The 23713-nt window shown below is 51.2% G+C and overlaps 1 pseudogene; it reads right to left on the reverse strand.

Moving 5' to 3' along the window:
* The window catches only part of LOC138453086 (fucolectin-like), a 114723-nt pseudogene extending 91370 nt beyond the window's left edge, over window positions 1-23353 (reverse strand).
* Between the last annotated feature and the right edge of the window lie 360 nt (window positions 23354-23713).

Here is a 23713-nt window from a genome sequence, read left to right on the forward strand (position 1 = left end):
ATTCTGGAGGCGAGACCCAGAAGCCTGGGATAAGGAGGAGGCAGAAGGCTGGAGAAAGGAAGATACGCTCGGGTAGGAGGAGGAAGCTGGAGACGAGAGCATAGTCTCTGGAGTCTGGGGCGAGCAGAAAGCAGAATTCTGAAGGTGAGACCCAGAAGCCTGAGATAAGAAGGCAGAAGGCTGGAGAAAGGAAGATACGCTCGGGAAGGAGCAGGAGGCTGGAGACGAAAGCATAGTCTCTGGAGCCTGGGGCAAGCAGAAAGCAGAATTCTGGTGGCGAGACCCAGAAGCCTGGGATAAGGAGGAGGCAGAAGGCTGGAGAAAGGAAGATACGCTCGGGTAGGAGCAGGAAGCTGGAGACGAGAGCATAGTCTCTGGAGCCTGGGGCGAATAGAAAGCAGAATTCTGAAGGCGAGACCCAGAAGCCTGGGATAAGGAGGAGGCAGAAGGCTGGAGAAAGGAAGATACACTCGGGAAGGAGCATGAGGCTTGAGACAAGAGCATAGTCTCTGGAGCCTGGGGCGAACAGAAAGCAGAATTCTGAAGGCGAGACCCAGAAGCCTGGGATAAGGAGGAGGCAGAAAGCTGGAGAAAGGAAGATACGCTCAGGAAGGAGCAGGAGGCTGGAGACGAAAGCATAGTCTTTGGAGCCGGGGACGAGCAGAAAGCAGAATTCTGGAGGCGAGACCCAGAAGCCTGGGATAAGGAGGAGGCAGAAGGCTGGAGAAAGGAAGATACGCTCAGGAAGGAGGAGGAGGCTGGAGACGAGAGCCGAGTCTCTGGAGCCTGGGGCGAGTAGAAAGCAGAATTCTGGAGGCGAGACCCGGAAGCCTGGGATAAGCAGGAGGCAGGAAGCTGGAGAAAGGAAGATACGCTCGGGAAGGAGCAGGAGGCTGTAGACGAAAGCATAGTCTCTGGAGCCTGGGGCGAGCAGAAAGCAGAATTCTGAAGGCGAGACCCAGAAGCCTGGGATAAGGAGGAGGCAAAAGGCTGGAGAAAGGAAGATACGCTCGGAAAGGAGCAGGAGGCTGGAGACAAAAGCATAGTCTCTGTAGCCTGGGGCGAGCAGAAAGCAGAATTCTGGAGGCGAGACCCAGAAGCCTGGGATAAGGAGGAGGCAGAAGGCTGGAGAAAGGAAGATACGCTCGGGAAGGAGCAGGAGGCTGGAGACGAAAGCATAGTCTCTGGTGCCTGGGGCGAGCAGAAAGCAGAATTCTGAAGGCGAGACCCAGAAGCCTGGGATAATGAAGAGGCAAAAGGCTGGAGAAAGGAAGATACGCTCGGGAAGGAGCAGGAGGCTGGAGACGAAAGCATAGTCTCTGGAGCCTGGGGCGAGCAGAAAGCAGAATTCTGAAGGCGAGACCCAGAAGCCTGAGATAAGGAGAAGGCAGAAGGCTGGAGAAAGGAAGATACGCTCGGGAAGGAGCAGGAGGCTGGATACGAAAGCATAGTCTCTGGAGCCTGGGGCAAGCAGAAAGCAGAATTCTGGTGGCGAGACCCAGAAGCCTGGGATAAGGAGGAGGCAGAAGGCTGGAGAAAGGAAGATACGCTCGGGTAGGAGCAGGAGGCTGGAGACGAAAGCATAGTCTCTGGAGCCTGGGGCGAGCAGAAAGCAGAATTCTGAAGGCGAGACCCAGAAGCCTGAGATAAGGAGAAGGCAGAAGGCTGGAGAAAGGAAGATACGCTCGGGAAGGAGCAGGAGGCTGGATACGAAAGCATAGTCTCTGGAGCCTGGGGCAAGCAGAAAGCAGAATTCTGGTGGCGAGACCCGGAAGCCTGGGATAAGCAGGAGGCAGGAAGCTGGAGAAAGGAAGATACGCTCGGGAAGGAGCAGGAGGCTGGAGACGAAAGCATAGTCTCTGGAGCCTGGGGCGAGCAGAAAGCAGAATTCTGAAGCCGAGACCCAGAAGCCTGGGATAAGGAGGAGGCAAAAGGCTGGAGAAAGGAAGATACGCTCGGGAAGGAGCAGGAGGCTGGAGACAAAGGCATAGTCTCTGGAGCCTGAGGCGAGCAGAAAGCAGAATTCTGGAGGCGAGACCCAGAAGCCTGGGATAAGGAGGAGGCAGAAGGCTGGAGAAAGGAAGATACGCTCGGGTAGAAGGAGGAAGCTGGAGACGAGAGCATAGTCTCTGGAGTCTGGGGCGAGCAGAAAGCAGAATTCTGAAGGTGAGACCCAGAAGCCTGAGATAAGAAGGCAGAAGGCTGGAGAAAGGAAGATACGCTCGGGAAGGAGCAGGAGGCTGGAGACAAAAGCATAGTCTCTGGAGCCTGGGGCAAGCAGAAAGCAGAATTCTGGTGGCGAGACCCAGAAGCCTGGGATAAGGAGGAGGCAGAAGGCTGGAGAAAGGAAGATACGCTCGGGTAGGAGCAGGAAGCTGGAGACGAGAGCATAGTCTCTGGAGCCTGGGGCGAATAGAAAGCAGAATTCTGAAGGCGAGACCCAGAAGCCTGGGATAAGGAGGAGGCAGAAGGCTGGAGAAAGGAAGATACACTCGGGAAGGAGCATGAGGCTGGAGACAAGAGCATAGTCTCTGGAGCCTGGGGCGAACAGAAAGCAGAATTCTGAAGGCGAGACCCAGAAGCCTGGGATAAGGAGGAGGCAGAAAGCTGGAGAAAGGAAGATACGCTCAGGAAGGAGCAGGAGGCTGGAGACGAAAGCATAGTCTTTGGAGCCGGGGACGAGCAGAAAGCAGAATTCTGGAGGCGAGACCCAGAAGCCTGGGATAAGGAGGAGGCAGAAGGCTGGAGAAAGGAAGATACGCTCAGGAAGGAGCAGGAGGCTGGAGACGAGAGCCGAGTCTCTGGAGCCTGGGGCGAGTAGAAAGCAGAATTCTGGAGGCGAGACCCGGAAGCCTGGGATAAGCAGGAGGCGGGAAGCTGGATAAAGGAAGATACGCTCGGGAAGGAGCAGGAGGCTGGAGACGAAAGCATAGTCTCTGGAGCCTGGGGCGAGCAGAAAGCAGAATTCTGAAGGCGAGACCCAGAAGCCTGGGATAAGGAGGAGGCAAAAGGCTGGAGAAAGGAAGATACGCTCGGGAAGGAGCAAGAGGCTGGAGACAAAAGCATAGTCTCTGGAGCCTGGGGCGAGCAGAAAGCAGAATTCTGGAGGCGAGACCCAGAAGCCTGGGATAAGGAGGAGGCAGAAGGCTGGAGAAAGGAAGATACGCTCGGGAAGGAGCAGGAGGCTGGAGACGAAAGCATAGTCTCTGGTGCCTGGGGCGAGCAGAAAGCAGAATTCTGAAGGCGAGACCCAGAAGCCTGGGATAAGGAAGAGGCAAAAGGCTGGAGAAAGGAAGATACGCTCGGGAAGGAGCAGGAGGCTGGAGACGAAAGCATAGTCTCTGGAGCCTGGGGCGAGCAGAAAGCAGAATTCTGAAGGCGAGACCCAGAAGCCTGAGATAAGGAGAAGGCAGAAGGCTGGAGAAAGGAAGATACGCTCGGGAAGGAGCAGGAGGCTGGATACGAAAGCATAGTCTCTGGAGCCTGGGGCAAGCAGAAAGCAGAATTCTGGTGGCGAGACCCAGAAGCCTGGGATAAGGAGGAGGCAGAAGGCTGGAGAAAGGAAGATACGCTCGGGTAGGAGGAGGAAGCTGGAGACGAGAGCATAGTCTCTGGAGTCTGGGGCGAGCAGAAAGCAGAATTCTGAATATGAGACCCAGAAGCCTGAGATAAGAAGGCAGAAGGCTGGAGAAAGGAAGATACGCTCGGGAAGGAGCAGGAGGCTGGAGACGAAAGCATAGTCTCTGGAGCCTGGGGCAAGCAGAAAGCAGAATTCTGGTGGCGAGACCCAGAAGCCTGGGATAAGGAGGAGGCAGAAGGCTGGAGAAAGGAAGATACGCTCGGGTAGGAGCAGGAAGCTGGAGACGAGAGCATAGTCTCTGGAGCCTGGGGCGAATAGAAAGCAGAATTCTGAAGGCGAGACCCAGAAGCCTGGGATAAGGAGGAGGCAGAAGGCTGGAGAAAGGAAGATACACTCGGGAAGGAGCATGAGGCTAGAGACAAGAGCATAGTCTCTGGAGCCTGGGGCGAACAGAAAGCAGAATTCTGAAGGCGAGACCCGGAAGCCTGGGATAAGGAGGAGGCAGAAAGCTGGAGAAAGGAAGATACGCTCGGGTAGGAGCAGGAAGCTGGAGACGAGAGCAAAGTCTCTGGAGCCTGGGGCGAGCAGAAAGCAGAATTCTGAAGGCGAGACCCAGAAGCCTGAGATAAGGAGAAGGCAGAAGGCTGGAGAAAGGAAGATACGCTCGGGAAGGAGCAGGAGGCTGGAGACGAAAGCATAGTCTGTGGAGCCTGGGGCAAGCAGAAAGCAGAATTCTGGTGGCGAGACCCAGAAGCCTGGGATAAGGAGGAGGCAGAAGGCTGGAGAAAGGAAGATACGCTCGGGTAGGAGCAGGAAGCTGGGGACGAGAGCATAGTCTCTGGAGCCTGGGGCGAACAGAAAGCAGAATTCTGAAGGCGAGACCCAGAAGCCTGAGATAAGGAGAAGGCAGAAGGCTGGAGAAAGGAAGATACGCTCGGGAAGGAGCAGGAGGCTGGAGACAAAAGCATAGTCTCTGGAGCCTGGGGCGAGCAGAAAGCAGAATTCGGAAGGCGAGACCCAGAAGCCTGGGATAAGGAGGAGGCAGAAGGCTGGAGAAAGGAAGATACGCTCGGGAAGGAGCAGGAGGCTGGAGACGAAAGCATAGTCTCTGGAGCCTGGGACGAGCAGAAAGCAGAATTCTGGAGTCGAGACCCAGAAGCCTGGGATAAGGAGGAGGCAGAAGGCTGGAGAAAGGAAGATACGCTCGGGAAGGAGCAGAAGGCTGGAGACGAAAGCATAGTCTCTGGAGCCTGGGGCGAGCAGAAAGCAGAATTCTGGAGGCGAGACCCAAAAGCCTGGGATAAGGAGGAGGCAAAAGGCTGGAGAAAGGAAGATATGCTCGGGAAGGAGCAGGAGGCTGGAGACGAAAGCAGAGTCTCTGGAGCCTGGGGCGAGCAGAAAGCAGAATTCGGAAGGTGAGACCCAGAAGCCTGGGATAAGGAGGAGGCAGAAGGCTGGAGAAAGGAAGATATGCTCGGGAAGGAGCAGGAGGCTGGAGACGAAAGCATAGTCTCTGGAGCCTGGGGCGAGCAGAAAGCAGAATTCTGGAGGCGAGACCCAGAAGCCTGGGATAAGGAGGAGGCAGAAGGCTGGAGAAAGGAAGATACGCTCAGGAAGGAGCAGGAGGCTGGAGACGAAAGCATAGTCTTTGGAGCCGGGGACGAGCAGAAAGCAGAATTCTGGAGGCGAGACCCAGAAGCCTGGGATAAGGAGGAGGCAGAAGGCTGCAGAAAGGAAGATACGCTCAGGAAGGAGCAGGAGGCTGGAGACGAGAGCCGAGTCTCTGGAGCCTGGGGGGAGTAGAAAGCAGAATTCTGGAGGCGAGACCCGGAAGCCTGGGATAAGCAGGAGGCAGGAAGCTGGAGAAAGGAAGATACGCTCGGGAAGGAGCAGGAGGCTGGAGACGAAAGCATAGTCTCTGGAGCCTGGGGCGAGCAGAAAGCAGAATTCTGAAGCCGAGACCCAGAAGCCTGGGATAAGGAGGAGGCAAAAGGCTGGAGAAAGGAAGATACGCTCGGGAAGGAGCAGGAGGCTGGAGACAAAGGCATAGTCTCTGGAGCCTGAGGCGAGCAGAAAGCAGAATTCTGGAGGCGAGACCCAGAAGCCTGGGATAAGGAGGAGGCAGAAGGCTGGAGAAAGGAAGATACGCTCGGGTAGGAGGAGGAAGCTGGAGACGAGAGCATAGTCTCTGGAGTCTGGGGCGAGCAGAAAGCAGAATTCTGAAGGTGAGACCCAGAAGCCTGAGATAAGAAGGCAGAAGGCTGGAGAAAGGAAGATACGCTCGGGAAGGAGCAGGAGGCTGGAGACGAAAGCATAGTCTCTGGAGCCTGGGGCAAGCAGAAAGCAGAATTCTGGTGGCGAGACCCAGAAGCCTGGGATAAGGAGGAGGCAGAAGGCTGGAGAAAGGAAGATACGCTCGGGTAGGAGCAGGAAGCTGGAGACGAGAGCATAGTCTCTGGAGCCTGGGGCGAATAGAAAGCAGAATTCTGAAGGCGAGACCCAGAAGCCTGGGATAAGGAGGAGGCAGAAGGCTGGAGAAAGGAAGATACACTCGGGAAGGAGCATGAGGCTTGAGACAAGAGCATAGTCTCTGGAGCCTGGGGCGAACAGAAAGCAGAATTCTAAAGGCGAGACCCAGAAGCCTGGGATAAGGAGGAGGCAAAAAGCTGGAGAAAGGAAGATACGCTCAGGAAGGAGCAGGAGGCTGGAGACGAAAGCATAGTCTTTGGAGCCGGGGACGAGCAGAAAGCAGAATTCTGGAGGCGAGACCCAGAAGCCTGGGATAAGGAGGAGGCAGAAGGCTGGAGAAAGGAAGATACGCTCAGGAAGGAGGAGGAGGCTGGAGACGAGAGCCGAGTCTCTGGAGCCTGGGGCGAGTAGAAAGCAGAATTCTGGAGGCGAGACCCGGAAGCCTGGGATAAGCAGGAGGCAGGAAGCTGGAGAAAGGAAGATACGCTCGGGAAGGAGCAGGAGGCTGTAGACGAAAGCATAGTCTCTGGAGCCTGGGGCGAGCAGAAAGCAGAATTCTGAAGGCGAGACCCAGAAGCCTGGGATAAGGAGGAGGCAAAAAGCTGGAGAAAGGAAGATACGCTCGGGAAGGAGCAGGAGGCTGGAGACAAAAGCATAGTCTCTGTAGCCTGGGGCGAGCAGAAAGCAGAATTCTGGAGGCGAGACCCAGAAGCCTGGGATAAGGAGGAGGCAGAAGGCTGGAGAAAGGAAGATACGCTCGGGAAGGAGCAGGAGGCTGGAGACGAAAGCATAGTCTCTGGTGCCTGGGGCGAGCAGAAAGCAGAATTCTGAAGGCGAGACCCAGAAGCCTGGGATAATGAAGAGGCAAAAGGCTGGAGAAAGGAAGATACGCTCGGGAAGGAGCAGGAGGCTGGAGACGAAAGCATAGTCTCTGGAGCCTGGGGCGAGCAGAAAGCAGAATTCTGAAGGCGAGACCCAGAAGCCTCAGATAAGGAGAAGGCAGAAGGCTGGAGAAAGGAAGATACGCTCGGGAAGGAGCAGGAGGCTGGATACGAAAGCATAGTCTCTGGAGCCTGGGGCAAGCAGAAAGCAGAATTCTGGTGGCGAGATCCAGAAGCCTGGGATAAGGAGGAGGCAGAAGGCTGGAGAAAGGAAGATACGCTCGGGTAGGAGCAGGAGGCTGGAGACGAAAGCATAGTCTCTGGAGCCTGGGGCGAGCAGAAAGCAGAATTCTGAAGGCGAGACCCAGAAGCCTGAGATAAGGAGAAGGCAGAAGGCTGGAGAAAGGAAGATACACTCGGGAAGGAGCAGGAGGCTGGATACGAAAGCATAGTCTCTGGAGCCTGGGGCAAGCAGAAAGCAGAATTCTGGTGGCGAGACCCGGAAGCCTGGGATAAGCAGGAGGCAGGAAGCTGGAGAAAGGAAGATACGCTCGGGAAGGAGCAGGAGGCTGGAGACGAAAGCATAGTCTCTGGAGCCTGGGGCGAGCAGAAAGCAGAATTCTGAAGCCGAGACCCAGAAGCCTGGGATAAGGAGGAGGCAAAAGGCTGGAGAAAGGAAGATACGCTCGGGAAGGAGCAGGAGGCTGGAGACAAAGGCATAGTCTCTGGAGCCTGAGGCGAGCAGAAAGCAGAATTCTGGAGGCGAGACCCAGAAGCCTGGGATAAGGAGGAGGCAGAAGGCTGGAGAAAGGAAGATACGCTCGGGTAGAAGGAGGAAGCTGGAGACGAGAGCATAGTCTCTGGAGTCTGGGGCGAGCAGAAAGCAGAATTCTGAAGGTGAGACCCAGAAGCCTGAGATAAGAAGGCAGAAGGCTGGAGAAAGGAAGATACGCTCGGGAAGGAGCAGGAGGCTGGAGACGAAAGCATAGTCTCTGGAGCCTGGGGCAAGCAGAAAGCAGAATTCTGGTGGCGAGACCCAGAAGCCTGGGATAAGGAGGAGGCAGAAGGCTGGAGAAAGGAAGATACGCTCGGGTAGGAGCAGGAAGCTGGAGACGAGAGCATAGTCTCTGGAGCCTGGGGCGAATAGAAAGCAGAATTCTGAAGGCGAGACCCAGAAGCCTGGGATAAGGAGGAGGCAGAAGGCTGGAGAAAGGAAGATACACTCGGGAAGGAGCATGAGGCTGGAGACAAGAGCATAGTCTCTGGAGCCTGGGGCGAACAGAAAGCAGAATTCTGAAGGCGAGACCCAGAAGCCTGGGATAAGGAGGAGGCAGAAAGCTGGAGAAAGGAAGATACGCTCAGGAAGGAGCAGGAGGCTGGAAACGAAAGCATAGTCTTTGGAGCCGGGGACGAGCAGAAAGCAGAATTCTGGAGGCGAGACCCAGAAGCCTGGGAGGGATAAGGAGGAGGCAGAAGGCTGGAGAAAGGAAGATACGCTCAGGAAGGAGCAGGAGGCTGGAGACGAGAGCCGAGTCTCTGGAGCCTGGGGCGAGTAGAAAGCAGAATTCTGGAGGCGAGACCCGGAAGCCTGGGATAAGCAGGAGGCAGGAAGCTGGAGAAAGGAAGATACGCTCGGGAAGGAGCAGGAGGCTGGAGACGAAAGCATAGTCTCTGGAGCCTGGGGCGAGCAGAAAGCAGAATTCTGAAGGCGAGACCCAGAAGCCTGGGATAAGGAGGAGGCAAAAGGCTGGAGAAAGGAAGATACGCTCGGGAAGGAGCAAGAGGCTGGAGACAAAAGCATAGTCTCTGGAGCCTGGGGCGAGCAGAAAGCAGAATTCTGGAGGCGAGACCCAGAAGCCTGGGATAAGGAGGAGGCAGAAGGCTGGAGAAAGGAAGATACGCTCGGGAAGGAGCAGGAGGCTGGAGACGAAAGCATAGTCTCTGGTGCCTGGGGCGAGCAGAAAGCAGAATTCTGAAGGCGAGACCCAGAAGCCTGGGATAAGGAAGAGGCAAAAGGCTGGAGAAAGGAAGATACGCTCGGGAAGGAGCAGGAGGCTGGAGACGAAAGCATAGTCTCTGGAGCCTGGGGCGAGCAGAAAGCAGAATTCTGAAGGCGAGACCCAGAAGCCTGAGATAAGGAGAAGGCAGAAGGCTGGAGAAAGGAAGATACGCTCGGGAAGGAGCAGGAGGCTGGATACGAAAGCATAGTCTCTGGAGCCTGGGGCAAGCAGAAAGCAGAATTCTGGTGGCGAGACCCAGAAGCCTGGGATAAGGAGGAGGCAGAAGGCTGGAGAAAGGAAGATACGCTCGGGTAGGAGGAGGAAGCTGGAGACGAGAGCATAGTCTCTGGAGTCTGGGGCGAGCAGAAAGCAGAATTCTGAATATGAGACCCAGAAGCCTGAGATAAGAAGGCAGAAGGCTGGAGAAAGGAAGATACGCTCGGGAAGGAGCAGGAGGCTGGAGACGAAAGCATAGTCTCTGGAGCCTGGGGCAAGCAGAAAGCAGAATTCTGGTGGCGAGACCCAGAAGCCTGGGATAAGGAGGAGGCAGAAGGCTGGAGAAAGGAAGATACGCTCGGGTAGGAGCAGGAAGCTGGAGACGAGAGCATAGTCTCTGGAGCCTGGGGCGAATAGAAAGCAGAATTCTGAGGCGAGACCCAGAAGCCTGGGATAAGGAGGAGGCAGAAGGCTGGAGAAAGGAAGATACACTCAGGAAGGAGCATGAGGCTAGAGACAAGAGCATAGTCTCTGGAGCCTGGGGCGAACAGAAAGCAGAATTCTGAAGGCGAGACCCGGAAGCCTGGGATAAGGAGGAGGCAGAAAGCTGGAGAAAGGAAGATACGCTCGGGTAGGAGCAGGAAGCTGGAGACGAGAGCAAAGTCTCTGGAGCCTGGGGCGAGCAGAAAGCAGAATTCTGAAGGCGAGACCCAGAAGCCTGAGATAAGGAGAAGGCAGAAGGCTGGAGAAAGGAAGATACGCTCGGGAAGGAGCAGGAGGCTGGAGACGAAAGCATAGTCTGTGGAGCCTGGGGCAAGCAGAAAGCAGAATTCTGGTGGCGAGACCCAGAAGCCTGGGATAAGGAGGAGGCAGAAGGCTGGAGAAAGGAAGATACGCTCGGGTAGGAGCAGGAAGCTGGGGACGAGAGCATAGTCTCTGGAGCCTGGGGCGAACAGAAAGCAGAATTCTGAAGGCGAGACCCAGAAGCCTGAGATAAGGAGAAGGCAGAAGGCTGGAGAAAGGAAGATACGCTCGGGAAGGAGCAGGAGGCTGGAGACGAAAGCATAGTCTCTGGAGCCTGGGGCGAGCAGAAAGCAGAATTCTGAAGGCGAGACCCAGAAGCCTGAGATAAGGAGAAGGCAGAAGGCTGGAGAAAGGAAGATACGCTCGGGAAGGAGCAGGAGGCTGGAGACGAAAGCATAGTCTCTGGAGCCTGGGGCAAGCAGAAAGCAGAATTCTGGTGGCGAGACCCAGAAGCCTGGGATAAGGAGGAGGCAGAAGGCTGGAGAAAGGAAGATACGCTCGGGTAGGAGGAGGAAGCTGGAGACGAGAGCATAGTCTCTGGAGTATGGGGCGAGCAGAAAGCAGAATTCTGAAGGTGAGACCCAGAAGCCTGAGATAAGAAGGCAGAAGGCTGGAGAAAGGAAGATACGCTCGGGAAGGAGCAGGAGGCTGGAGACGAAAGCATAGTCTCTGGAGCCTGGGGCAAGCAGAAAGCAGAATTCTGGTGGCGAGACCCAGAAGCCTGGGATAAGGAGGAGGCAGAAGGCTGGAGAAAGGAAGATACGCTCGGGTAGGAGCAGGAAGCTGGAGACGAGAGCATAGTCTCTGGAGCCTGGGGCGAATAGAAAGCAGAATTCTGAAGGCCAGACCCAGAAGCCTGGGATAAGGAGGAGGCAGAAGGCTTGAGAAAGGAAGATACACTCGGGAAGGAGCATGAGGCTGGAGACAAGAGCATAGTCTCTGGAGCCTGGGGCAAACAGAAAGCAGAATTCTGAAGGCGAGACCCAGAAGCCTGGGATAAGGAGGAGGCAGAAAGCTGGAGAAAGGAAGATACGCTCGGGTAGGAGCAGGAAGCTGGAGACGAGAGCAAAGTCTCTGGAGTCTGGGGCGAGCAGAAAGCAGAATTCTGAAGGCGAGACCCAGAAGCCTGAGATAAGGAGAAGGCAGAAGGCTGGAGAAAGGAAGATACGCTCGGGAAGGAGCAGGAGGCTGGAGACGAAAGCATAGTCTGTGGAGCCTGGGGCAAGCAGAAAGCAGAATTCTGGTGGCGAGACCCAGAAGCCTGGGATAAGGAGGAGGCAGAAGGCTGGAGAAAGGAAGATACGCTCGGGTAGGAGCAGGAAGCTGGAGACGAGAGCATAGTCTCTGGATCCTGGGGCGAACAGAAAGCAGAATTCTGAAGGCGAGACCCAGAAGCCTGAGATAAGGAGAAGGCAGAAGGCTGGAGAAAGGAAGATACGCTCGGGAAGGAGCAGGAGGCTGGAGACGAGAGCAAAGTCTCTGGAGCGTGGGGCGAGCAGAAAGCAGAATTGTGGAGGCGAGACCCGGAAGCCTGGGATAAGGAAGAAGGAGGACCCAGGGGGCTGGAGAAAGGAAGGTCCAGAAAGTGGCAGCGACAGGGGAGAAATGGAGAACAGTTGTGCTTATGAGGAAAGTGCCCAAGGGGGTGAAGAAGAGGCGCAAATGAGAGAAGTAGGTGGGAGAAATAAAGAGACTTGGAGTATTTTAGGTGTTGTGCGAGAGGGACTTAAAGTGGTGAAGAAGTTGGGACAGGTTTGGACTCTCTTAAGTGGTGTGAAAGAAGGGCCCAATGGAGTGAAGGGGAGGAGGAAAAGCAGTTATTGAAAGAAACGTTTGATGTGGGATGATAAGGAAAAAACAGGCGATAGAGGTAGGTGAAGAAGCGGGAGCGGAGGTTCTATTTGAGGAAGAGTAGAAGTCCAGAACCCTGGGGAGGCAGAGAAGGCGGAGACAGGAAGAAGTGAAAGGGCACACACAAGACAATGTGAGACGAGCCATAGACATCATCGATATAGAAACGATAACGAAACAATGATTCTCAATAGCCGCTCTAGATGCTAGACGGCCTTTGGCAGTCTGGATTGGGAATATCTAAAACTAGTTCTGGAGAGGTTCGGATGCGGACTGGAATTCACCAAGATGGTATTGGCGAACTTTCAAATCCCATCCACGAGTTTCATAGTAAACAATCAAGCTTTGGAACAGATCAAAATAAGGAGAGGCACACGACAGGGCGGCCCCATATACCCGCTGATAGAATATTAGAGCAAAGGGGAAGTGGATAATTGTGAAGGCAGGGTTGGCGGACCCAAAGATTTAAAAAAAAGGGTACTACCAAGAAGACAAATAACAAGTGAGGAAGTGAGGGATGTAGTGTAAACCCCCAGTTCCACATTTAGGGCAGCTGTCTGTCACCCTCTGACTCCAGTCCATCTTAAAAGACCCGCCACTCACGGCCTCTCTTATAGAATCCTTCCAGGAGTTCCAAGTACACTGCTAACAGCTGGGAATGAAAGGAGAAAAGGTCCCAAGAGCTGTGGAACATTGGGTTCAGGAACCCCATAAAAGCTGGACTATGAGCTCACAAGCATAATGTGGATTTGCTGGGGAAGATAGCACCCCTGGACACAGGGGCTTATAGGGAGAACCTTTTTTTAAGAACACTTTGCTTTCATGAGGAGCACTTTCTTTTGATAAGTTACCTCACAGCACTACCCCAGTGTGGCCAACAGCCACCCTGACAACCTTTGGTTTAATTGAGACACTATTTGTCTATTGGAGCTAATTATGTGTATGTTTAGCAATAAAACCCTTTGTTTACTCGATTCCCTGGTCGGGCCTGTTTGTTGCTCAATGTCCACTGCGTTACATATGATTGTTATTTTCATTTGAATGCTTCTTTATGTTTCATCAGTTCTTCTTAATTGTTGTTAATGTATTTGTTTTGCTGCCTTGAAACTGGTTTGTTATACGTTCTGTTTAATTTACCTTTTGATTTCAATACTACTAATGCTTGTGATATAAGGGCTCTCAATATAATGCAGGAGGTGAAGAAATGCAGTCAAGAAATACAAAACACAAAACTAAATAGGTGACCTAACCAGCATCTAGGGCCCAAAGTAAACGCCAGAGGGCCACATTGTCTGGGAATGCCTGGACCTTGCCCGCCTAGTCCACATGTTCACCATCCTAGTCACTTAGGCAGTCTCAGTAATGTCCTGCAGGGTTCATGGAGCTTCTCCTTGCAGCAGCATCAGAAAATATAGTTGCAGCATCTTAGAGTGGCAGGCAGCCCAGGCTCAGAAGGCAGCCAGTTGCATGAAGCATTAGTTGGTTCAATCAGGGGTCTGAATGCAGCCTGCACGGGTAATGCCCGTGGACTTTGAAAATACTGTTACTCCTTTTAAAACAATTGCGCCCTAATCTTTTATTCCCAAGCAAGGAAGTTAATTGCAGGAGCTTTGCCGCACAGGATGAAGTGGACATGCCTGCTGCGGTGGGCAGACGCAGTGGAGACTTGCCACACAGGATGAAGTGGACATGCCTGCTGCTGAGGGCTGACGCAGTGGAGACTTGCCACACAGGATGAAGTGGACATGCCTGCTGCTGAGGGCTGACGCAGTGGAGACTTGCCACACAGGATGAGGTGGGCATGCCTGCTGCTGAGGGCTGACGCAGTGGAGACTTGCCACACAGGATGAAGTGGACATGCCTGCTGCTGAGGGCCGACGCAGTGGAGACTTGCCACACAGGATGAAGTGGACATGCCTGCTGCTGAGGGCCGACGCAGTGGAGACTTGCCACACAGGATGAAGTGGACATGCCTGCTGCTGAGGGCCGACGCAGTGGAGACTTGCCACACAGGATGAAGTGGGCATGCCTGCTGCTGAGGGCCGACGCAGTGGAGACTTGCCACACAGGATGAGGTGGGCATGCCTGCTGCTGAGGGCCGACGCAGTGGAGACTTGCCACACAGGATGAAGTGGACATGCCTGCTGCTGAGGGCCGACGCAGTGGAGACTTGAAGTGGGCATGCCTGCTGCTGAGGGCCGACGCAGTGGAGACTTGCCACACAGGATGAGGTGGGCATGCCTGCTGCTGAGGGCCGACGCAGTGGAGACTTGCCACACAGGATGAAGTGGACATGCCTACTGCTGAGGGCCGACGCAGTGGAGACTTGCCACACATGATGAAGTGGACATGCCTGCTGCTGAGGGCCGACGCAGTGGAGACTTGCCACACAGGATGAAGTGGGCATGCCTGCTGCTGAGGGCTGACAAAGTCCTTAGCAGTAGGCATGCTTTGGGTAATTCCAGCAGGCCACCTCTCTGTCCTTCAGAGGTGGTTGAGGAATGGAGGAAACAGGAAAGGGCCATTTTTGTTAACTGAACAGCAGCTCAAAAAAGATTCAAACGAATGAGGCGTGTCCTTCTTGAAATAAATGAATCCTGACAGGCGATTGGTCTACATGCATGCCCTCTGTGAGGAGCCAACCATAGTCATTTATTTCTCCCCTTTGCTGTCATACCAGGAATTGCATTCTGTAGGAAGGCATGGATCGAAGGAAGTGCTGCAACAGAGGGATCCAAGATGGCAGGATCCTTCTTCTCCGGGTCACTGGCCTTCTGACACCTCTTCAATGTCTCCTACAGAACAAAGGGTCTAATTTGTAATGGTTTCTGAATGTATATGTGTTTGCCAGTGCTGAGTTTGGGTCTGCATGCGTTTGCCAATGCTGAATGTGTGTCTGTGCATGTGTTATACATGCATGTTGGATGTATCCAGGTGGTGGTTGCTCGAGTGATTATACAGGTCCAAATTATGCATGGCTACTTTCCTTTTTTTAAAGTGAATATCTTGAGTTGGTTTATTGTAGCCTGCATCAGTTCCAGGTAGTGTCTAATCTTTTGCCAAAAATCTCAAAAACTAAAACAGACAACACTGAGATATGCATAAAGAAAATCTGTCTGTTATGGGTCTACTGAAATTGCATAAAATGTTAATACTGAAAGATCTTTTTTGTGCATTGTTTGCAAGACGAGGCCTATGAATGTTAACCGAATCTGGCATGTTTCTTGATGTGGCCAAAAAAGGGGTCTGCCCAACATGGTGAAACTTTGGCGTCAAAGTAAAGAGTAATAGAGAAACGTATTTTCTCGTTTTCATATGTAAGGTGCCACATACGGCAATACTATTTAAAAAAACAAGCATTGCCAAAGCCAATAGTTTTGGTATTTGTCGTTGTTTGTTGCTTTTTACATTCAGCATAGAGGGAAGGAATGAGGAATGGCAGTACAGGGAGGAAGACATGACAGCATGGCAGGGAATGAAGGGCAGCACTGGCCGGTGAGAGAAGCAGTGTGACAACATACATTGGGGAAGGAGTGACAGCACACAAGGGACAGAGCCACAGCACAAAGGGGCAAGGATCATCAGTGCAAGGGGAAGGAAGGACAGCGCAAGAGGGGGGGGGGCATCTGTTTGTTTTGTTTTTTTCCCTGGTATTTCTTCTAATTATTTAAACCCTCTCACATTGGCTGACTACTTGGTCTCATCTTTATGCTATTGTACAGGCGCCCTTCCAGTATGAGGTATTGTAAGTCATTTCGAAATTGAAATCCCAGTTCTTCAAATAAATCCAAAAATACAAACACGTCGTGATTCTTTTTTGTCCACTGAAGTCAGATTAAGTGTACGCACAATGTAGTTACTGTGGAATGCCCTATGTCACTTCTCCAAAAGAAGGGCTTGCTTATATGGACGCCACTGCCCCTGAGCTTCTTATTTAGAGTGAACTTGATTGTCTTATATGTAGGTGGACTATTATGTTTTGCAAAAATACTGCACGTTTCGATGCTACCATGGCCTACAATTTCCAGCATCCAGCTAGAATAGTTCATACGAGATATTTTTATATATAGATCTTCGTGCCCGATTCCTCCCGCTTCTAAGCGCTGCAACAACTATCAAATCAAATGACTGATATGCAATTTGTTCGACCTCATAAGGATGACCTGCTGATATGACCCTGCTGAGATTTGAACTTTGGAAATGCAAGCTGGCACATGTCAGATGTAAGCGTTTAACTTGCTGAGCTGTCCTTTCAAACTATAGTATGCTGTTTGATCCACATGTTCAGTTACAAAAAAACATTTATTATGATATCTATCAGAGACAAAGCATCAACATGAGCTGTGGGTCTGCACATTAAGGAGAAGTGTATAAACGTTAGCATCAATAATTCCAAACCAAAGCGATCCTATCCCGTGCTTTACTTTAATTCCTTGAGATATGGTGAGATGTGTATGCATCTCATTTGTCCACTGGCATATCTGAAGCTTAATGCCACCAGGTTACGGCATGCACACTGGCATATCTGAAGCTTAATGCCACCAGGTTATGGAATGCACACTGGCATATCTGAAGCCTGGCACCACCAGGTAATGGAATGCACACTGGCATATCTGAAGCTTAATGCCACCAGGTTATGGAATGCATACTGGCATATCTGAAGCCTGGCACCACCAGGTAATGGAATGCACACTGGCATATCTGATGCTTAATGCCACCAGGTAATGGAATGCACACTGGCATATCTGAAGCTTAATGCCACCAGGTTATGGAATGCACACTGGCATATCTGAAGCCTGGCACCACCAGGTAATGGAATGCACACTGGCATATCTGAAGCTTAATGCCACCAGGTTATGGAATGCACACTGGCATATCTGAAGCCTGGCACCACCAGGTAATGGAATGCACACTGGCATATCTGAAGCTTAATGCCACCAGGTAATGGAATGCACACTGGCATATCTGAAGCTTAATCCCACCAGGTTATGGAATGCACACTGGCATATCTGAAGCCTGGCACCACCAGGTAATGGAATGCACACTGGCATATCTGAAGCTTAATGCCACCAGGTTATGGAATGCACACTGGCATATCTGAAGCCTGGCACCACCAGGTAATGGAATGCACACTGGCATATCTGAAGATTAATGCCACCAGGTTATGGAATGCACACTGGCATATCTGAAGCCTGGCACCACCAGGTAATGGAATGCACACTGGCATATCTGAAGCTTAATGCCACCAGGTAATGGAATGCACACTGGCATATCTGAAGCTTAATCCCACCAGGTTATGGAATGCACACTGGCATATCTGAAGCCTGGCACCACCAGGTAATGGAATGCACACTGGCACATCCGAAACTTGCTGCCGCCAGGTTATGGAATGCAGGCTGGCATATCTGAAGCCTGGCACCACCAGGTAATGAAATGCACACTGGCATATCTGAAGCTTAATGCCACCAGGTTAAGGCATGCACACTGGCATATCTGAAGCTTGATCCCACCAGGCAATGGAATGCACACTGGCATATCTGAAGCTTGGTGCCACCAGGTAATGGAATGCACACTGGCATATCTGAAGCTTAATGCCACCAGGTTATGGAATGTACCCTGGCATATCTGAAGCCTGGCACCACCAGGTAATGGAATGCACACTGGCATATCTGAAGCCTGGCACCACCAGGTAATGGAATGCACACTGGCATATCTGAAGCTTAATGCCACCAGGTTTTGGAATGCACACTGGCATATCTGAAGCCTGGCACCACCAGGTAATGGAATGCACACTGGCATATCTGAAGCCTGGCACCGCCATGTAATGGAATGCACACTGGCATATCTGAAGCTTAATGCCACCAGGTAATGGAATGCACACTGGCATATCTGAAGCTTAATCCCACCAGGTTATGGAATGCACACTGGCATATCTGAAGCCTGGCACCACCAGGTAATGGAATGCACACTGGCATATCTGAAGCTTATTGCCACCGGGTTATGGAATGCACCTTGGCACCACCAGGTAATGGAATGCACACTGGCATATCTGAAGCTTAATGCCACCAGGTTGTGGAATGCACACTGGCATATCTGAAGCCTGGCACCACCAGGTAATGGAATGCACACTGGCATATCTAAAGCCTGGCACCACCAGGTAATGGAATGCATATCTGAAGCCTGGCACCACCAGGTAATGGAATGCACACTGGCATATCTGAAGCCTGGCACCACCAGGTAATGGAATGCACACTGGCATATCTGAAGCTTAATGCCCACCAGGTTATGGAATGCACACTGGCAGATCTGAAGCCTGGAACCACCAGGTAATGGAATGCACACTGGCATATCTGAATCTTAATGCCACCAGGTTATGGAATGCACACTGGCATATCTGAAGCTTAATGCCACCAGGTAATGGAATGCACACTGGCATATCTGAAGCTTATTCCCACCAGGTTATGGAATGCACACTGGCATATCTGAAGCCTGGCACCACCAGGTAATGGAATGCACACTGGCACATCTGAAACTTGCTGCCGCCAGGTTATGGAATGCAGGCTGGCATATCTGAAGCCTGGCACCACCAGGTAATGAAATGCACACTGGCATATCTGAAGCTTAATGCCACCAGGTTAAGGCATGCACACTGGCATATCTGAAGCTTGATCCCACCAGGCAATGGAATGCACACTGGCATATCTGAAGCTTGGTGCCACCAGGTAATGGAATGCACACTGGCATATCTGAAGCTTAATGCCACCAGGTTATGGAATGTACCCTGGCATATCTGAAGCTTGGTGCCACCAGGTTATGGAATGTACACTGGCATATCTGAAGCTTGATCCCACCAGGTAATGGAATGCGCACTGGCATATCTGAAGCTTGGTGCCACCAAGTAATGGAATGCACACTGGCATATCTGAAGCTTAATGCCACCAGGTTATGGAATGTACCCTGGCATATCTGAAGCTTGATACCACCAGGTTATGGAATGCACACTGGCATATCTGAAATGCACACTGGCATAGCTGAAGATTGATGCCACCAGGTAATGGAATGCACACTGGCATAGCTGAAGCTTGCTGGCACCAGGTTATGGAATGCACACTGGCATATCTGAAGTTTAATGCCACCAGGTTATGGAATGCACGCTGGCATATCCGAAGCTTGGTGCCACCAGGTCATGGAATGCAGACTGGCATATCTGAAGCTTGATGCCACCAGGTTATGGAATGCACGCTGACATAACTGAAGGTTGGTGCCACCATGTTATGGAATGCAGACTGGCATATCTGAAGATTGATACCGCCAGGTTATGAAATCTACACTGGCATATCCGAAGCTTGATGCCACCATGGAATGCAACTGGCACATCTGAAGCTTGGTGCCACCAGGTTATGGAATGTACACTGGCATACTGAAGCTTGATGCCACCAGGTGAAGCTTAATTCCACAAGGTTATGGAACAGCAGTTAGATTACAGCACGTTCACACAGTGCGCTGTTGACATAAGGATGTTACCAATCTTTATATTGCATGCACAGGTCTATGTTTCATTATTTATTTATTTTTATGTATTTATTTATTGTGCTTTTGTAAGGCGCTTATAAAGCAAGTAAATTGTGTTTCAAAGCGCCTACAGGGCAACAGGAAGGGAACATGGAATTAAAAAACAATTGAAACACTGAAGGGTAAAGACGGACCTACTAGGCTTTGTGAGCAATCAGAACCTGCAAGTGCAGAGAGAGGAGAGGGGAGGAGGGAAAAGGGGCAAGTGCTAGGTGTGCCCGTGCTCGTGAGAGAGCAGCAAATGTAAGTGCCCAGTGAGGAAGTTCTAGGGAGAGGTCAGCTGCTAGTATATAGGAAGTGCAGGCCTACAGTGGCATAGGCCAGGGGGTGCCAAGGCAAGTGCTGGGATAGGGCGGAGGCCGCAGGTGATTGGGTGTGAGAGGTCAGGGCCCAGAAGGAAACATAAGGGCCTGGTCACCAATCTCAGCAACTGTGGGATTAGCAGAGGAGGGAGGAAGGGAAGGAGGAGGTGAAAAGGAAAGTCCTGAGGAGTTACCGGAATTTGGGGAGATCCGACTCAAAATGAAGAGGAAGGGGGAGGCTGTTCCATAAGAGGGGGCCAGCCGGCTATGATATAGGACTCTGTTATTGTCAATTAAACGTGGCCCCCTAACATTGGCCTGTTAATCCCTGTGTGCCAACGCCCCCACGCCCCCAACAATATATTTCCTGGAGGCAGCACTGCAAAATGATCATTAACATATAAACCACACATTAGTGTGGCGAGCATACAAGATGAGTGTTAACTCTGCAACCACCACTAATCCTACCTCCCAGTCATGTAGCACAGAGTCTGATCACACTTTAAAGAGGTCAGGTGGGCCCTTCTCCAGACGGGGAGCCTGACACCTGGGCTCCATTCCACCCTCCAAGCACAAACCATTCATTTGAACTAACGGGAACACTTCAGCAAGGGGGGCGCAAATGCCCTCCTAGGAACGCTCGTGAATAATGGTGCTGTGACTTCCTTTCAGCTAACAAACCGTTGTTTGAATTGTAGGAATGCCACCCTAATCCTGGTAATCGGCAAAACATTAAGGGCCCGATTCATGGAATTGTTGGCACTGCTGAAAAGTGACTTTGCACTGCAGAAATGACTATGCACTGACTTTGCAAGGCAAAAATACACTTTGCACAGTTCCAGGAATCAGGGATTGTGTTGGGAGTGCAAAGCCACTTTCCAGCCGTGCAAAGTCACTTTGAACCGTGCAAAGAAATCCATGAATCGGGCCCTAAAGCATCAACGCAGTACCTGGGGCCCCTCTTCACAATTAACAAGGTTGTCATCAAACACTACCGGTGTAACCAGAGCACCGACCTGCTGAACTACCAAGTCCAGTTAGTGGTGGGACTAGGAGTTTGCAGTAGCAATATCTTCATATTATAGATGTGTAAAATACCCAGACAACTATAACTGCCCTGTTAGTAATAATTGTAGGTGCATATTTCTGGCAAAGATTCTTAATACTTTCTCCCAATCCACCACTTGATCCCTCTTCCCCCACAACCGCCCTACATGCTGCAGCACCTCCAAGCTGCTGCCAACTCCGGCACAGCATGTAATCTTCAATCGCTGGCATCTGTGCTTTAATCTTACCTTTATTTGTCTTGACTTTTCTAAGAATGTCTAAAGCAAAGAAAGCACACACAGTGCAATGAAAGGGAATGCGAAGGTGGGGGACCATAGGGGGAGAGACCGGGAAATGCGGGTGGTGGGGGAAACGATGGGCTGTGGGGTGGAGTTAGGACCGAGAAATCAGAAAAGGGGGAGGGCTAGCCAAGAGAAGCAAGCGAACAGGATGCTAGTTCCTAACCGTACATGTTACTACACTACACGTGTTGGGAATTCCGTGATGGGAGGAAGCTGGAAGAACACAGGGTGGGTGAGTAGACAGCAGGAGGAGGATCACTACACTGCCCAAGAGAATGAAAGCACGTGATTATCAATGGGGTGCTTCATTGGCTCACTCCTAGTAACGCATACTCTCATTGGTTTAAGGGGCCCCAGGACACAGAAATGAACATTCTGTGATGCAGCGAATGAATGCCTGAGCATTTCTAGTGACCATGGCAACCAGATAAGCTGCTTCTCAGCAGCCATACCTCTCTGTTGTTTTAGCATTGCTTTGCCACACAGGTGGCGCTAGCGGCACCAAATTGTGCCAAAACCAAAAAGAATTGGACATCTGAAAATAGTATGGATGAGCGCCTGGGGCACATGAACAGGGCAGCAGCGCGCAGCATACATCTCAATAATTTACATTACCTGTTTAGGGGTTTTAGAACAAGATATGACATTCCTACATGGTGGAGAAATGCTGCAGGCCAACATCTCACCAGGGGCTAGGACAGTCATATTCAAAACACAAAGGGCCTGATTCATGGAATTTGAGCGCGGTGCAAAGTAACTTTGGACTGCAACAAACACCCTGATTCACAGAGCGGTACAGATTGTATTTTTGCAGTGGAAAGTCACTTTGCACTGCAAAAGTACTCTTTGCACTGTGCTAAATGGGCCTAATTCAAGGTGCAAAGATTACTTTTGCAGTGCAAAGTCACTTTGCACTGCAAAAATACACTTTACACCGCTCTGTGTATCATGGTGTTTGTTGGCTGTGCAAAGTCACTTAGCAGTGTACTAAATATTCCATGAATCCGGCCCAAAATGCGAACAGAGAAGACCCATGGCCTGGTCACGAGTTGGGCGGTATCTCGACTGTGATACCGCCCAACTATATTAGCGTTAGTGCCCACCGGTCTGGCGATATTACCGCTGGATCACGGGTTGGGTGCTAAGTGTGGAGCCCCATTCCCCATTGGGTCCACTGGACCCAAAGGGGAATACTTTTTGATGCAATTACCATGCAGTAATACCGCCGGCGGAAATTGCACCAAAAATGGGAATTTTCCTGGTGAATTTACCCCTTGCTCAGAGCTGGGATTCAATAAGGCAGTCTCGTGATAGGGCCAGGCCTTAAATGCGGTGGTAATACCGTTAGTGCCGCATTTAAGAGCTACTGCCTAAATCGCGATGAGGCCCCCAGAATGCAAGTGTTTTTATGGCGCCCCCCGAGAGTCTGGAAACATCTCTACTCCCTCCATTGTGGCGGGACATTAATGGGGTTTTGACATCACTACCCCAGAGTGGCAGACGTTAACTTTTTTTAACCATAGTGGCAAGGATTAGAGATGACCGGTCTATTAAAGGAATCTTGCTTTCTGCTGATTTTATAAAAGCCTTAAATAGGATGTATTATAATAAAAAAAAGAAAGAAGAAAAAATATCACACTCACACCCACATACACTATTTTTCAGGATGGAAGAGAAAGCAGATATTTGAAGAACTCATGTGATAAGCAACTTGCCAGCCACCAAGGTATCCGGCTGACAATGAAGCTTCTTCCCCAGCCCCGCCTACATGTTCACGATATCGAAGGGAAGGCGCCATCCTACACTGGTCACATGGATCAGCCTCCGCGCCCCTGCGACTTAGCTCGGTTTGCACTGTGGACTGCCCAGTACATGCATGTTGTACATACACAAATACCACACCATTTAGTGAAGAGGCCTGAATTCCCCTGCTTTTAAAATAATGTGTCAAAGAGAAACTGGAGGGATAAGGGGCAGAGAACAGCACAGAAATCATTGAAAGAGGAGAAAGGGGCTGATTCCCAAAGAAGTTGCTCTGAGTTGCATACTCCCAGTTTATTACACACACCCACACTCAGACACATGTGCACAGATGCATGCATGGGCTGGCACAGAGAAATTAACACTCTTGCATGCTCACCGACCTGTACTCGTTATTAAGCAGATATATTGTTATATCGTCCCTACCTTGCTGTTGGATTCTAGTCTCTCCTTCGGGTGTCCTTTAGACTTCTACTAATGCAGATGCCAGCGCCTCCCGTTAGATGGTGAGCACTGGCTTAAATACCTTAGATACTGAGAACACTGCCAATGAGTACATCATAACCTGCACTTGCTTAACACACACTGCCCAAGAACAATAGCTGAACTCTGCGGCGGGAGTTCATCAGGAAATTGGAACTTTGCCAAACTTCCTTCCTTTATTGCAAAAATTCCCCCTGAAAACAGACTTTTGAGGTCCTTTGAAAAAGAATGATACTATCCAGTAGAACAAGTATTCCGACATTCTTAAATGGTTTGTTTAATATGTGAATGTTGTGCAATTCTTCCCTTTTAAAAGCTTAATTGTCTGACCTTTGGCATCATAGTAACACGGTTAATTAGAATTTAGCTAAAACCTTAACAATCATTTTACTTTAAAACCATGTCCCTCTGTTGTATTCTGTGTATGAGCGCTGATAAATTGATT

The sequence above is a fragment of the Ambystoma mexicanum genome, chromosome 4p, assembly GCF_040938575.1.
Source record: "Ambystoma mexicanum isolate Mex_15411 chromosome 4p, UKY_AmexF1_1, whole genome shotgun sequence".
In the NCBI taxonomy this organism is placed as follows: domain Eukaryota; kingdom Metazoa; phylum Chordata; class Amphibia; order Caudata; family Ambystomatidae; genus Ambystoma; species Ambystoma mexicanum.